We start from the raw sequence: 16,004 nt of genomic DNA on the forward strand, positions 1-16,004 counted from the left end.
AGAGCTGCAGGCCTTTTCCCAAAACAAAGCACTTCTTTTTATTAGGACTCAGTGTATATCAACCACTCCATGGTAACAAGCATCATACACAATCAGAGAGTTGAAAAACTTCAGCAAAATGACTGCGTGCTCACATTATGCATGACAAAGACTAGGACCTCTTAATGTTTACTGGACAAATGCTAGGACCTTTTTTCATACATATGCTGTTCATACATCTTACAAATAGCTGTAAGTCAGTATGTTCATTTTGCAATGTTGTTTGTTCTGATTGGCTGACCTGAATCTTGGGGGGCGGGGCAGGAAATTCCCTGTCTTTTATGACTTTGCTTTCCTAGCAAGGCAGGCAAGGCACTGAGATGTGAAGCTGGGGAGTAGGGATAGGAACCCTTTCATTCGGGGGGGAAGACTGTCATAACTAGCAGGGCTCTGCTTTAAGTTCAGAGTGTCTGCCCTTAGTTTTGGCAGAAGATAGGTGCCCAGTTTGTATGGAAACAAAGGAGAGATGTAATAAATTGAAGTTTCCTTTATACATGCTCATTCCTATATCACTCCATCTTAACTGTCATACTCACATAGCAGATTATTCTGAATAAATGAAGCAATTCAAATGAGAATATGTAGGCCTGTATTTACTTGCATTTTTTCAAAAAAGAAGCTTTGACTTAGCAAGAAGAAAACAAATTACCCAATTTAAAAACAGTCAAAAGATCTGAACTGACATGTCACTAAAAAAGGAAATCTATGTCCATACAAAAACCTACAAGAAATTTTCATGCATAGTGCTAGTTGAAAGAAGCGAATCTGAAAAGGTCATGCACCATGATTCCACCTATACAACAGTCTGAAGACAGTAAAACCATCAGTGGGTGGTAGGGGCTGGAAGGAAAAAAAGTAGGAGTGAATAAATTGAGCCCAGAGGATTTTTAGAACCTGGAGTCAGTTCTGTGTAAGGTTATGTGGACACAGGCATTATACATTAGTCAAAACTCTTAGAATGTACCCTCATGTAAGCTGTGAAACCAGGAACTTGCTGGTATGTCCTTGCAGACTTGTGGACTCTAAGGCAGCACTGTGGTGTGGGGAGTTGCTGCTGGGAGACTTGTGACTGGGGTGGAGGTATGAAAATGTTCTTTTCCTTCCACTCAAGTTTGCTGTGAACCTGAAATGGCTCTTTGAAAAAAAAAAAAAAGCTCCTTTTTTAAGTGAATGCACATTCTTTATCTGTAACTTCTCATATAACTACTGGGGCAAAAAAGCTAGCAAGAACAAGCTATCAGGCAGGATGTACAAAATAAACATTGAAAACTTCAAAAGTGATGTTGGTTGTTAGTTCAGAACTCAAGATAGGTCCCAGATATTCATCAGGATTGGTTGGCAAGTTTGGGGGCAGTTTCAGGTTCAGAACTTGGGGGTGAGCCACAGGGAGATGTGTAAATTACCCCACATGCTTCTCAGATAATGAACATGGTATGTAAAATGGTTTTATCTTAATTTTTTTCTTAAAAATTCTTCAGAGTTGGTGGAGTATTAAGTGTTCACATAATTCCCATTCTTTGCCCTCTGGGTTTAAAAAAGATGCTAGGGTTTTAGATTCTGTTTGGTGTGTGTGTGTGTGTGTGTGCATGCACGTGCTTTACGCGTACATGCGCACGCAAGCGCGCACACACACCCACCCACTCACACCCACACACCAATACTAGAGTTTGAACTCAGGGCCAGGATACTATGCCTTAATTTTTTTCTTTCAAAGACAGTGCTCTATCACACTGGCTATCTTTTTAAGTTAACTGGGAATAAGCATTTCACAGACTTTCCTGCTGGGCTGATCTCAAACTGCAACCCTCAGATCTTAGCCTCCTGAGTAGCTAGGATTGATTATGGGCATGAGCTGCCAGTGCCCAGCTCCTTCTTTTGATATTTTGGGGTGGTAGTGACAGGTTTCATTCCTTTTCTCTACAAGAATTCTAACATCTCCATGGTTCTTGCTTCCTAGTGGTGGGAGGTGTGTAGGCTGATGAATGGAAGCCACTGAGCTGAGAGAGTTCCTGGTACTTCATGCTGGAGGATTGCTGAGAGGAGGTAGGACTTGGGCCACAATCCAGGGTAAGTCTCAGGCTGCAGTAAGGCCAGATGAGGGGAGTGCTCCTTTGATGATTTCTTCAGCTATAAATAGAAAAGCTACTTGAGGGAGCCCCTAGTGCGGGAAGGTAGGATAGCAGCATCTCCTTGGGTGCATGTGAAAGATCAGGAAGACAGAAGACCTGCAAGAAAGACTGAAGGCCAGCCATTGAGAGTCATATATGCTAGTCACCCTTTCTCCTTTATTGTCAACAGTTCTCTGTCCAGATTAAAAAATCCACTTTAAATATTCTGTCTTGGTTTCTGCTTTCACTGGGAAAAAGTTGGAGATGTATGGTGGGGGCGGGGGGAGAGGGGTCAGAAGGAAACAGTGGAAAGTTGAGACATTTTGGGGGATTAGAATGAGACAGTGGACAGGCAGAAATATTTTGGGAGATTAGAATGCGACAGCAGTTGAAAAGAAGCAAATCCAGGAACCTCAGGAAGTCACCAGCCCCTGCCACGAAAGCAGCAAGGTTGTTGTAAGAAAATTCCCTGTGGTCTCAGAAATTCTGGTAGAGAGGAAGCTGGTAAAAGATCAAGATATTCCAGGGTGAAGTAGATGGAATTTTTTTTTTTTTTTTTTTTTGGCCAGTCCTGGGCCTTGGACTCAGGGCCTGAGCACTGTCCCTGGCTTCCTTTTTGCTCAAGGCTAGCACTCTGCCACTTGAGCCACAGCGCCACTTCTGGCCGTTTTCTGTATATGTGGTGCTGGGGAATCGAACCCAGGGCCTCATGTATACGAGGCAAGCTCTCTCGCCACTAGGCCATATCTCCAGCCCTAGATGGAAATTTTGCATCATAAAAAATATGAGTGACATTGATCAAGATGCATTGCACTTATAAACTGATATGGTGCTGGGCACTGGTGGCTCATGCCTGTAATCCTAACTGCAGAGGAAGCTGAAATCTGAAGACTGTGATTTGAAGCCAGCCTAGGCAGGAACATCCATGAGACTCTTATCTCCAATGAACCAGCCCAAAGCCAAAGGTGGGGTGTGATTGGAGAAGAGTAGAGTGCCAGCCTTGAAGAAAAAGCTAAGGAAGCCAGGTGCTGGTAGCTCATGTCTAATCCCAGCTACTTAGAAGGCTGAGATCTGAGAATCACGGTTCAAAGCCAGTCTGGGCAGGAAAGGCCAAGAGACTCTTATCTCCAATTCATAAACAGAAAACTGGAAGTGGCACTGTGTCTTAAAGTGGTAGAATGCCAGTCTTGTGCTGAAGAGCTCAGGGACAGTGCCCAGGTCCAGAGTTCAAGCTGCATGAGTGACAAAGCTAAGGGACAGCACCTATGTCATGAGTTCAAGGCTCAGTACTGGCATAAATAAATGAATGAATAAATAAATAGATATGTTGAAGTGAAATACAAGTAAAAAATTAAATAAAATGGGACTTTAAACCAAATATGATCACATGCTTATAATTCCAGCACTGGAGAGGCAGAGGAAAGAGGATGTGAGTTCAAAAGCAGCTTGAACTACACAGAGATACTCTGTCACAAGCTACAGCTAGTGAAGCCTGGCCATTGTACCCTGTAATATGCAGACAGGAGACTGGGCAATGGAGTCTTGTCTTTGCTCATTTGGCTGAGGGGAGGGGAAATGGGAACTAGGCCATACTCTGCTTGATAACTGCAAATAAAAGGTGGTAGCAAGTCCCATTCTGTAAAACTAGAGACACAATGTAACACTCCACATGTAATTAGCTCCAAAACCTTGACATCAGTGTTCATGCTCAGAATCTCAATACACTATCTCCCTGATTATTAGCTACCTTAGCAAACAGGATGACAGATGTTCCTTGTCCCAACTTCAACATAGCATCTGCTCAGATCCTTTGTTTCCTCCAACCCATTCAGTGGCTAAGCCACTATATCTGTTCTGACATCTGGAGGCTGGCTCCTAGCCTGTTTAACAGGAGAAACATTGAGTGCTTTTGGTATTCAAAGGCAGGAGGGCTGAAAAAATTGTGTCCATACACTTCTTTATAAAGTAAATATTAATTTTGCCTATCACTGGTATAGGAGTGATTTTCTTTTGGATGATAGTGGCGATTCATTCATTTTTTATTCACTCACTTTATGCCAATTTAAAAAACAAACATATTATTTGTATGCAAATAATGTTTACAGATTTAAGACTAGCTGAGTGTCAGAGGTTCACACCTGTAACCCTAGCTACTCAGAAGGCTGTGGTCTGAGGATTGTGGTTTGAAGCCCAGCTGAGGCTGGAAAGCACATAACTACAAAGAAAGTGTGCTGTGGAGCTGTGGCTCGAGTGGGAGAGCACTAGCCTTGAACGAAAAAGCACAGGGACAGTGCCTAGGCCCTGAATTCAAGCCCCAGGGCCATCACACACAGGAGATTTTAGTCAGGCTCTACTGTTGGAGTATATATGTATATACACACACAGGCAGACACACACACACAGACACACGCAGACACACAGACACACAGACACAGACACAGACACAGACACACACATATACACAGACACACACACACAGACACACACACAGACACACAGACACACAGACACACACACACACACACACACACACACACACACACACACACACACACCTGGGCCTGGGTGCTGATGCTGTCCTGTAGTGTTTTTGCTCATGTTTGGCACTCTGTTGCTTGAGCTGCACCTCCACTTCTGACATGTTTTTGGTTAGCTGGAGATAAGAATCTCTCAGATTTATCTGCTTAGGCTGGCTTTGAATAGGATCCTCAGATCTCAGCATCCTGAATAGCTAGGATTATATTTGTGAGCTACACGTGCCTAGCAATCTGTGCCATTCTTTTTATTTTTAAGTATAGTTTTATTGTTATTATTAAGGTATTGTACAGAGAGGTTACCATTTCATAAGCCAGGTAATGAGCATATTTCTTTTTTTGGACAATACCACCCCTTCCTTCACTTTCCTTCAGTTTTCCCCTCCTGTTCTCTGCCCACAAGTTACATAGTTCATTTAATCTGTGCCATTCTTAACATTTAAGGAAGAGATAGGGAAGGGAATAGTGGCTTAATTGTATGCTGTATACCATCAGTTCTTGCTTTTGGTCTATGTTAAGACATCTTCTACTAAGAGGCACATCCTGTTCCACCACCTTATCAAATCAAGGCTGGCATGTGTCTTACTCTTGACCAACAGAATGTGGTAGAGATGACATCATCCAACTCCCAAATCTCAAGAACGTGCAGCCTTTGTTGGGTCTCTTGGAACACCTCTCTTAAGGGAATCTAGAGACTGCATTCACAGTACAGCTACCTTAAGGCCACTATGCTATCAGGAAGCCCAACCTAGCCATATGAGAGGCTGTATGAAGACAGCCTTTCCAGCCCAGCTATTGGACTTGTGAACAAGAACTCTTTGAGTGGCTTCCATTCCTACTACAGCTTGTCTGTCCACAAATGACAAGCCCCAAGTCAGAATCACCCAGCAGAGCTCATCAATCCCAGCCCTAGGAGAGGCTGTAGTTTTATAGCCACTTTTCTCCACAGCTATAGTGAGTGGTGATTGTCATGTAGCAACAGATCACTGGTGCAACCTAACTGAGAAAGAATGTACTTTTATTTTAGTTAAAATTCTCTCTGTGGGACCAGATGCTGGCGGCTCATGGCTATAATCCTAGCTTCTCAGGAGGCTGAGATCTGGTAATCAGGGTTCAAACCCAGGCCAGGTAGAAAAATCTATGAGACCATTATCTTTAGTTAACCCCCAAAAAGCTAGAAGTGGAGCTGTTGCTCAAGTAGTAGAGTGCCAACCTTGAGTGAAAAAGCCAAGCCAGAGCATGAAGCCCTAAGTTCAAGCTCCAGTACTGGGACAAACACACACACACACACACACACACACACACACACACCCTCTCAGTTTAATGTTCATTTTCATGATAGAAGAAGCTTGTTTGAAGAAATTCTTGATTTGTGTTTTAGAATAGTATTTGCCTGGAGGTCATTGAACTCATTGAACAGATTCATAAATGGTATATACACACATATATATTTAATACACACAGTGAATTGAATAGAAATTTCTGGGGTGTAGTTCAGTGGTAGATCTCTTCCCAAGCATGTGCATTTGATCCCTAGGACCACATGAAATAGAAGGGAGGCATTCATAAGGAAATGGAAGGACTTGGAAAAAATTATACTAAGTGAAGTGAGCCAGACCCAAAGAAACATGGACTCTATGGTATCCCTCATAGGGAATAAATAGTACATGTTTAGGCTAGTCATAGTAGAATATCACAATATCCCAAAAGCTATGCCCTCATGAATACATAAGATGATGCTAAGTGAAATGAACTCCACATTATGGAAACAAGTGTTATATCATTGTTGTAATTATTTTCAACTTGCCATGTGAAACCGTAGCTTTTTTTGTTTGTTTGTTTCTCTTGTATTCCCTTCCTGTGGTTGTACTCCTGCTATAACTGTATCTCATCTGAGTCTCCTAGAAACTGTATATACGTGTATTAGAACTAGGGAAGGGAAAAGGAATACAAAAATTGAGAGACAAAGGATAAAAAGACAAACGATTCCAAAAGCAATATGTACAAAACCATTTGGTGTAAACCAACTGTACAACTCATTGGGGGAGAGGAAAAGGGGGGGGGAGGCGGAGGAAAATGAAGAAGGAGATAACAAGTTGAACAAGAAATGTACTTACTGCCTTGCATATGAAACTGTAACCCCTCTGTACTGCACTTTGACAATAAAGTGAAGCAAAGAAATAGAAGGGAGGAAAGCTTAGGCTGCTCATCATGTTCCCAAGGAGCTTCTGGTGTGACATCTAAAGGAATATTTAAAATTGGTCCAATATGTCTCCTTCCCTCTGCATGAACCTTCCCTCTCAACCCACTTGCATTTCTGCTCACCTCAGAAAGGTAGTATGTTTGAGTACCTGTGAGATGAGCCAGCTGATTTTTGCAACAGAATCCTAGTGGAGCAGATCATTGGGCAGCTGAGTTTTGAAGGCACTAAGGAGGGCTGGAAGCTGTAAGAGAAGCCAATAGGAGAGGCTTTCTTGCATGGAGCCATTGCCTTTTATTCTCCCTGGGGCTTGAACTCAGGGCCTGGGCTTTGTCCTTGAACTTTTTTGCTTAAGGTCAATGCTCTATAACTTGAGAGCCACAGCTCTACTTCTGGCTTTTGTCATAATCAAGTGGTGATCACAGTATCATGGATTTTACTGCCTAGGCTATAATCCTTAGGTGTCAGCTTCTTAGTAGCTAGGATTACAGGTATGAGCTATCTGTGTCCAGTCTTTCTTTGTTAAAGAATAGAAATATAGTGGTGCTGTGGCTCAAAGTGGTAGAGCACTAGCCTTGAGCTGAAGAGCTCAGGGACAGTGCCCAGGCCCAGAGTTCAAGCCCCACAACAACGACAAAATAGAAATGTATTTATCACAGTTCTGGAAGATGTCTCTCTCTCTCTCTCTCTCTCTCTCTGTCTCTGTCTCTGTCTCTGTCTCTGTCTCTCTGTGTGTGTGTGTGTGTGTGTGTGTGTGTGTGTGTGTGTGTTTTCTTTGATACTCTTACATTTAAGGCACTCTGGTCAGTAGGAAGATAACACTTCCATGGCAATTTTGATAATGAGATAACATTGAATAGTTATAGTTTTAAACATCATAATTATTATAAGCCAGGACTATTGTAAACCAATCTGGACACAAATTCACCTGATCTCTGAGGCAAGTACAGCTCTGATTGTAGAGATGAGGAACTTGGCACTTGGGAGGGAGGGGAAGTCACTTGCCCTAAGTCCTGCAGCTAGTAAGTCATAGGGCAGGATTTGAATTCAACTAGTCTGGTTCCCCAGTTGGCACTCTGTCACTCCCGCTAAACTACAGTGTTGACATAGTTGTTCTTTTTTTTTTTTCGGCCAGTCCTGGGCCTTGGACTCAGGGCCTGAGCACTTCCCTGGCTTCTTCCGGCTCAAGGCTAGCACTCTGCCACTTGAGCTACAGCGCCGCTTCTGGCCATTTTCTGTATATGTGGTGCTGGGGAATCGAACCTAGGGCCTCGTGTATCCGAGGCAGGCACTCTTGCCACTAGGCTATATCCCCAGCCCGACATAGTTGTTCTTGATATAAAGATCACAAACTGGCAGTCTATATGCTGAATTTGGTTTACATGTCTGGCTTGCTTGGCATTCACTGATTATTTTTAAAAATTAATATTGAAATGCCTTTGAATGAGGCCACTTATTTGGATTCCTCTGAGTTCCTTACTTACACTTGGCTTATTTAAGGCCTTTACAAGTGTGGTCTCTGAAGGCATCCCTGAAGTGACACATTGCCTATCATCCCGTGGAGTCCCGTTGACCACTTGTGCTCTCTCTAGCCACAGCTCACTCATCTTCCTACCTCTCCAGTGACTCTGTGTAACACCACCAGTCTCTTATCCTGTTTCCTATCTTTATGGGGTAGCCAATCTGTGTACAGACTTCTTGTTTCTGCCTTAGGGTAATCACAAACAAAAAAAATTCCAGAACTTGGCTAGAGTATAACTTTCTTATTTGGTAGGGTATGACTTCCTTCCTCCCTCCCTCCCTCCCTCCCTCCCTCCCTCCCTCCCTCCCTCCCTCCCTCCCTCCCTCCCTTCCTTCCTTCCTTCCTTTTGTCTTTCCTGCCTGCCTTCTTTTCTTTTTTAAAAAAATATTTTTTACCAGCTTCTATTAGTGATACAGAGAGATTTCACTGTTATATTTCTACACATTTACATGTTCTAATCTTCTCACCTCTTTTATTATTTTACCTTTTCACTTCACCTTCTCCCTAAACAATTTTGACAGGTTTCACTGTTCTGTTTTCATAACTGTAAATTATTTATTTTGAATACATTCATTCTCTTTTAAAATATTTCAAAATTATTCATAGAACATGACTTTTAATTTCATATGGCCACTACAACCAGTGAGTATACAAATATCCATGACCATATGGAAACACCCTGGGTAATTCATAAATTTCAAAGGAGAAGAAGGTAGACGATATTTATAACTATTCAGGAGGCTGAGATCTGAGGAGCAAGACTTGAAGCCAGCCCAGGCAGAAAATCCTGTGAGACCCTTATCTACAATTAAGCAGCAAAAAAAGCCCAGAGTAGAAGTGTGGCTCAAGTGGTAAAGTGACAACCTTGAACTTTGGAAAAATACAAATGAGCGTGTACACACACACACACACACACACACACACACACACACACACAGAGCAAAACAAGCAATAAAATCCCAACCCAAACAATTCCTAATCCTTTTGCTTAGTATTTAAAAATTAGGATTAGAAATCCTTAAGCAGATAGTAAAGACTTTTTAATGTTTATGAAAATTGTCTGTAGTTTTTTTTTGCCAGTCCTGGAGCTTGGACTCAGGGCCTGAGCACTGTCCCTGGCTTCTTTTTGCTCAAGGCTAGCACTCTGCCACTTGAGCCACAGCACCACTTTCATTTTCTGTATATGTGGTGCTGGGGAATCGAACCCAGGGCTTCATGTATATGAGGCAAGCACTCTTGCCACTAGGCCATATCCCCAGCCCTGTCTGTAGTTTTGAAGACTTATTCTTTAAGGAATTTTACCTATTTGGTGGCATTCATTTATAAAATGAATCAAAGGTTCAAAAGTCTGTGGTAGATTGAAAAGTATCTGAATCGTGTGCAAGAATTCTGTGAAACCATACAAGAAATGTTAATGAAACACTAGAGGAGAGAACACTCAGGTTTCAGGAGTGAAATTTTATTTTGCAATGATGAAGATGCATGGAGAATATCTTCTTGATGGAAGACAAGAGTGACTGAACAGGAGAAGAAAGGAAGGGCTCATTAAATCGAGTATCAGATGCAAATAACGACCCAGCCCCACTCCACAGGAGGGAGCACCACAAGGAAAGATGTGTTCTCAGAGCACTGCATAGAACTTGGGCACTAATAATCCTCCTCCTCCCCCCCTCCCCCTCCCCCTCCCCCTCCCCCTCCCCCTCCCCCTCCCCCTCCCCCTCCCCCTCCCCCTCCCCCTCCCCCTCCCCCTCCCCCTCCCTCTCCCCCTCCTTTTCCTTGTTTTCTTGTTACTCCCCGTTCCTCTTCTTTTTGTGCTGGTCCTGGTGCTTGAACTTAGGGCCTGGGTGCTATCCTTGAGCTTCTTTTGCTAAAGGCTAGCTGTCTACCACTTGAGCCACAGCTCCACTTCTGGCTTTTTTTTGGGGTGGGGGTGGTTATTGGAGATAAGAGTCTCACAGATTTTCCTACCCTATCTGGCTTCAAATTATGATCCTAAAATCTCAACCTCATGCATAGCTAGGATTACAGGTGTGAGCCACTAGCACCTGGCTTTTGGGCACCCTGTCACCCAATATCCCTTTCCTCCTTAAATGAACACAAATTCTTTCAAGTTTAGTCTTCTCAGCTTCTATTAATGGGTCACAGGAATAAACCTTTTCCCCACTTGTATCATTACTGAGAATAAAACAAGAACCTGGCTTGGCAATCATGGCCCAGGCCCTTCCCTTTGAAGTTCTGCATCCCTTACCATGGCCTTGAGCAGCCTGTAGGCAGACCTTGAGCCATCACATCACCATGGCCTTGAGCAGTAGAGAATATGGGACCCTGAGCAGCACATCATGGCTGATCACCTCTAGAAGATTTGCACATGAACAGTGGACTTTTTAGACCCCAGAGATATGGGCCTAAACAAGCACTCAGTCAGAGAGGTGAAAGGATGCATGGAGAGCGTGTGCAGGCATTGCCACAAGTTGTCCAATGATCTTGAGAGTCACATAGCTCTCTCCTAGAGATTCCTTATTAACCCCTGTACAGTTCGCCCCAGAGGATACCCTCCATTCCGCCCTTTCCTGTCTAGCAAGAGCTCTGTTTATCCTTGTCTCCAATAAATCTTTGCTGTTTTACTTCTTCTGTGTCTGTGGACTCATTCTTTGTGACCATAGAGAATGGACCTGATCCAGGTGTTGCACATTTTCAGTGTCAGTGCAGTTCTACAGCTTGAACTCTGTGGCTTGAGCTCTTACTTGGCTTTTTTGCTTGTTCCTGGCACTCTACCATTCGAGCCCAGGTTAATGAATTAGAATTAGAATTAGAATTAGAATTAGAATTAGAAACTAAAAATTCTTTCAGATTTGTCCTCCTAGGAGGTTAACTTGTAAATTTACATGAACTGATAGTCTTTATGAATCTAAGAATGGAGAAACAAAAGACATAGCTTTTCATTAGTACAATTAAAGTCTATGACAATGGGCAACGCCGTTCAGCACTGGTTATATATTCATGTCTGCAACTAACTTTTGTCTTTGGGTTTTGCAGACAATGTAATACAGAGAGGTGAGGTGTTCTTGGTAGGAGGAAGGATCTGCTTATAGAGAAAGTGCTGGTTGGGGAAGCAGGTAGGAAGACAGGTTTCTATGTGCTGATGTGGATGCAGTATACACATAAATCTGAGGTTATCAAAACCTTTGGATTAGGTCACATGAACTCTGGGGTCCCTCTGAGCTGAAAATCTGTTTGTGTTTTCTTGTACGTGCATCTGTGTGGCTTAAAAGTCATGTCTCCTGTCTGCTCTTATGTTAGGTCATTTTCTCCCAGGACCTTCTGGTAGCTGAGTCAAACTATATGCATGAACTTGGTTTGGGCTGATTGACTTAATTATTAGAAAGGCTTTTGTAAATACAATCAAGTAACTTTCTCAAAGCATTTTATTTAAGTTCACTCTACTGAATTCATAGAATATGTATTCATGTTCAGATCTTACTGGCCACGGGTGATCTGGGCTGTCTCCCTGGACTGGAACTCTTGGCTGTTCCCACCTCAAAAAAATGTGAGAAAAGGACATGAGTGTGTGATAGCAGGAGCACATTCTCTAGAATAGACTGGCACACAGATCAGACCTCAGGTGTGGCTTTTTCTTTTCCTTTCATTTTTTTTGTGGTATTGGGGGTTGAATTTCAGTCCTCACATGTGCTAGGCAGGCACTCTATCACGTGAGACTTTTTGCTCTAATTATTTTTGAGGTAGGGTCTCTCTTTTTGCCCAGGCTAGTCAAGACTATGATTCTTCTTTTACCCTTCTGGCTATAGCTATGATGACAGGTGCACATCACCATGTCCAACTTTTTCTGTCGAGATTAGACTATTTTCCTTTTTGGTTTGGGCTGGCCTAGAATTATGATCCTTTCGCTCTCAGGCTCCTGTGTAGCTGGAATGACAGGCTGTAAGGCATGTTTCATTTCTCTTGGGTATATACCTAGGAGTGAAATTGTTGAATAATGGTAACTCTGGGCACAATTTCAGGAATTACCAGGCTTTTGTCCAAAGTGACCCTGAGGTCATTTTGTATTCTTGCCATCAGGGTATAATCCAAATTCTCTGTATTCCTTCCAAAATTGCCATTGTCTGCCTTTTCATAAACTGCCATCCTTTTGAGTATGAGGTAGTATGCGTTTGGTTTACATTTCTCTGATGGTCAATGATGCTAAATATGTTTTTGTGTGATTATTGGTCATATGTATTTTCTTTGGAGAAATGTCTATTTAAATTCTTTGCTTACTTTTTTGTGTGTGCTGGTAATAGGGCTTGAACTCAGGACCTGAGCACTGTCCCTTAAGCATTTTTTTTTAAGTAAAGCTGATGCTCTGTCACTTGAGCTACAGCTCCATTTCTGGCTTTTGGGGATGAATTAAAGATAAAAGTTTCACAGAGCCAGGTGCTGGTGGCTCACATCTGTAATCCTAGCTACTCAGGAGGCTGAGATCTGAGGATCATGGTTCAAAGACAGCCTTGGTAGGAAAGTATGTGAGACTCTTATCTCCAACAAACAATCAGAAAACTAGAAGTGGCTCTGTGGCTCAAACTGGTAGAATACTAGCCTTGAGAAGAAGACTTCAGAGACAGTGCCCAGGCCCTGAATTCAAGCCCCATCATCAACCAAAAAACAACAACAAACAAGTCTCACAGGCTTTTCTGCCTGGGCTGGCTTCAGACTTTGGCTCTCAGATCTCATCTTTCTGAGAAGCTAGGAATAACAGGCATGAGCTACTGATGAGCCTTGCTTAGTTTTTAATGGGATTGTTTGCCTTTTTATGTTGAGTTTTTTGAATAGGACAAGTCTTTTATCAAATGTGATTTGCAAATATTTTTTCCCATCCTGTGGTTTTTCTTTTTCTTTCCTTGATGGTGTCCTTTGAAACACAAGTTAAAAAATTTTTAATAAAGTAGTTTACTTTTTTGGCACACCAAAAATATGCAATAAAAAGTCAGAAAATTGGCTACTATTCTTTTCAGTTCTTGTTATCATACATAAGAAAGCATCTTTGTGTTTTCCATCTCAGTTAACAGCACCTCCATCTTTGCAGATATTCAGATTATAAGCAGCTGAAGCCAGGTGCTGGTAGCTTACACCTGTAATCCTTGATACTCAGGAAGCTGAGATCTGAGGATCCTAGTTCAAAGCCATCCAGGGCAGGAAAGTCTGTGAGACTCTTATCTTCAGTTAACCACCAGAAAACTTGAAATGGTGGTGTGGCTCAAGTGGTACAGTGCTAGTCTTGAATGAAAAAAACTAAGGGACAATGCTTAGGTCCTGAGTTCAAGCTGCAGGTCTGGCATGCACACACACACACACACACACACACACACACACACACACACACACACACACACACACAGAGAGAGAGTATTTGAGCCTCTCCTGACTCTTGTTTTTCTCCTGTACCAGCTAGAAAAGACTATCTGCAATTTCTGTCGAATTTTGGAGTATGACGGTCTTCTCTCATCTTGGTCTTCACTCTGCCCTTTTCAGTCCTAGCTGGTAGTATTTATACTGTACAATGTTCAGAAGCTGTGGATTTATGTGGGTGTGTTTGGAATATACTCCCTTAGGGAAGATGCTTTTCCATAGATCTTCCTTGATAATCTCATTTCTTCCTGTGTTACGCTAAGATGGCTGAGGAAATTAATGAATCATATGTGTGATTTCCTCAAGACAAAGACCTAGACCTATTACATGATTGAATTATCAGAATTTTGGACCCTGTAAGGAGGTAGCAGTAGGCTGTCTAGACGCATCATGTCTTTTCTCTCCAGAGCCTCTCCCTGCCCCTTTTTTGGTAGGGAATTGCCTAATTTTAGCATTTTTGCAGGGTGGACAGGCTGAAAAGATGTCAAATCACCAAATCTGGACTCCTTTTTGGTTAACAGCTCTTCCTTCAGGGCACTTTTCCCTCTTTGATTTTTGCCATACACAGCGATAAGAAACAGGGATGTTCATTCAATAATTGGTTTTGCATTCTTGCCTACCTATTGGCCCTATTCAGAGGTGAAGATAAAGTGCAGCTTTCCCTAAGTTTAACCTATCTTTTTTCCCCGCTCAGGAAGTTCCATGCTGTTTTAAATATAGAAAACAGAAACCCATGTGTGTGGGAATAGATGCCAGGAACTATGGTGGACCTCTACCATCAACTTTGCACTGTGGTTACCTGCCAGCTATATCCTCCCTCAGTTCTGTGGCTTGCCTGTGTCTCCTTACTGTAGATCTTAAGGACAAAAAAATGATTCATCATATACCTCCTCTTGTCAACAGGATGTCCATGGAGTTGACTTCTGTGGAGTCATCTCCCATCTGTTCACCCCACATTTCGGCCTCAGGAAGACATGACATGGGCTTGCATGATGTCCTTAACCAAGACCCGATCAGGTATTGGAGTGTGGGTGGCCGCAAGTCTGTGGTTGTGGAACATAATAGAAGTTATTAATCTTTTAAAAAGTCAGCTCGTTCTTCCAGAAGTAAACCTTCCAAAAGGTCAGCTTGGCTTTTAATTAAGAATGAATCTTTTTTTTCCTTTTCAGGTTACATTTTGAGTCTAAATAGCTGTGTTGAACGGATCCTGCAGCAGTCAATCCTGCAGTAATTTGCCCACAGGAAGGCTTGGTGTTCAATGTGGTTGAAAGTGTCTTTTGCTTTAATGAGAAGAAAGTTGCTCTAGTGAACGGTATGTACTTCCCTGCAGCTTCTGCTGGGAGCAGGGGGTGGTGGGTGCCTTACACAGATCCTGTTCATCTGCCTAGCTCCCTAACTCTATCCTCTCCTTCCCCTCCTCCTCTCCTATTTTGGTGTGTTTTCTTCAGGGGCTTTCTTCTGCTTTCCTCACTGGGGAATAAAACCAAAATCTCCTCTTTCAAGACCTGAAGAGAGGGAAGGATCTGCACGCCATCCTCCCAGCTCTGGAAGGGCTTCAGCTCTGAGTGTTGAGCAGCTGCTTCTGCTGCAAATGTTCTAGGACTCTGCCATCCCATGGTGAGCGAGAGGAATCTAGATTATTCCAAGGAAGCTTGTGTCTTCCAAAGTTAAGCCAGAACATGGTCAGGGATATCAATAACAATGTTACTTATGAAGAGCCAGACTTTGAAGTCAGGCCCCACTTTACCACTCAAACTCCACTTTACCACGTGAACCTGAGATAAGCAGGCCCTGTGAGCAAACCCAGGACAAGCTTATTAGAGCCCAGCTGGTGGAGAACTCTAACCGCTTGGAATGCTTAACTCTAACTGCCCCCAGAATGCCTCGAGCCCTGGGCCTTGAGCCCTGAGCCAGTCAGATTTGTACCTGTGTCCTAATCTTGCTTACTTGAACACCTGATTGCTGTAACTTTGTTTTTTTGTTTTGCTTGAACACCTGATGGCTGTAACTTTGTTTTTTGCCTTTATAAGCCCTGTGCAATGGCAGCTCGGGGCTTCCTCCTAACCTCTGCTGTGTCGGTGGGTAGGACGAGGCCTGGGTTGCAACCCGCCTGAATAAAGCCTTGCTTTTGCATTTCGGAATGTCTGAGTCTCGGTGGCCTTCTTGGTGGTCTTCTAGCAACTTGGCATAACATTTGG

Source organism: Perognathus longimembris, chromosome 1 (genome assembly GCF_023159225.1).
Source record: "Perognathus longimembris pacificus isolate PPM17 chromosome 1, ASM2315922v1, whole genome shotgun sequence".
NCBI classification, from domain to species: Eukaryota; Metazoa; Chordata; class Mammalia; order Rodentia; family Heteromyidae; genus Perognathus; species Perognathus longimembris.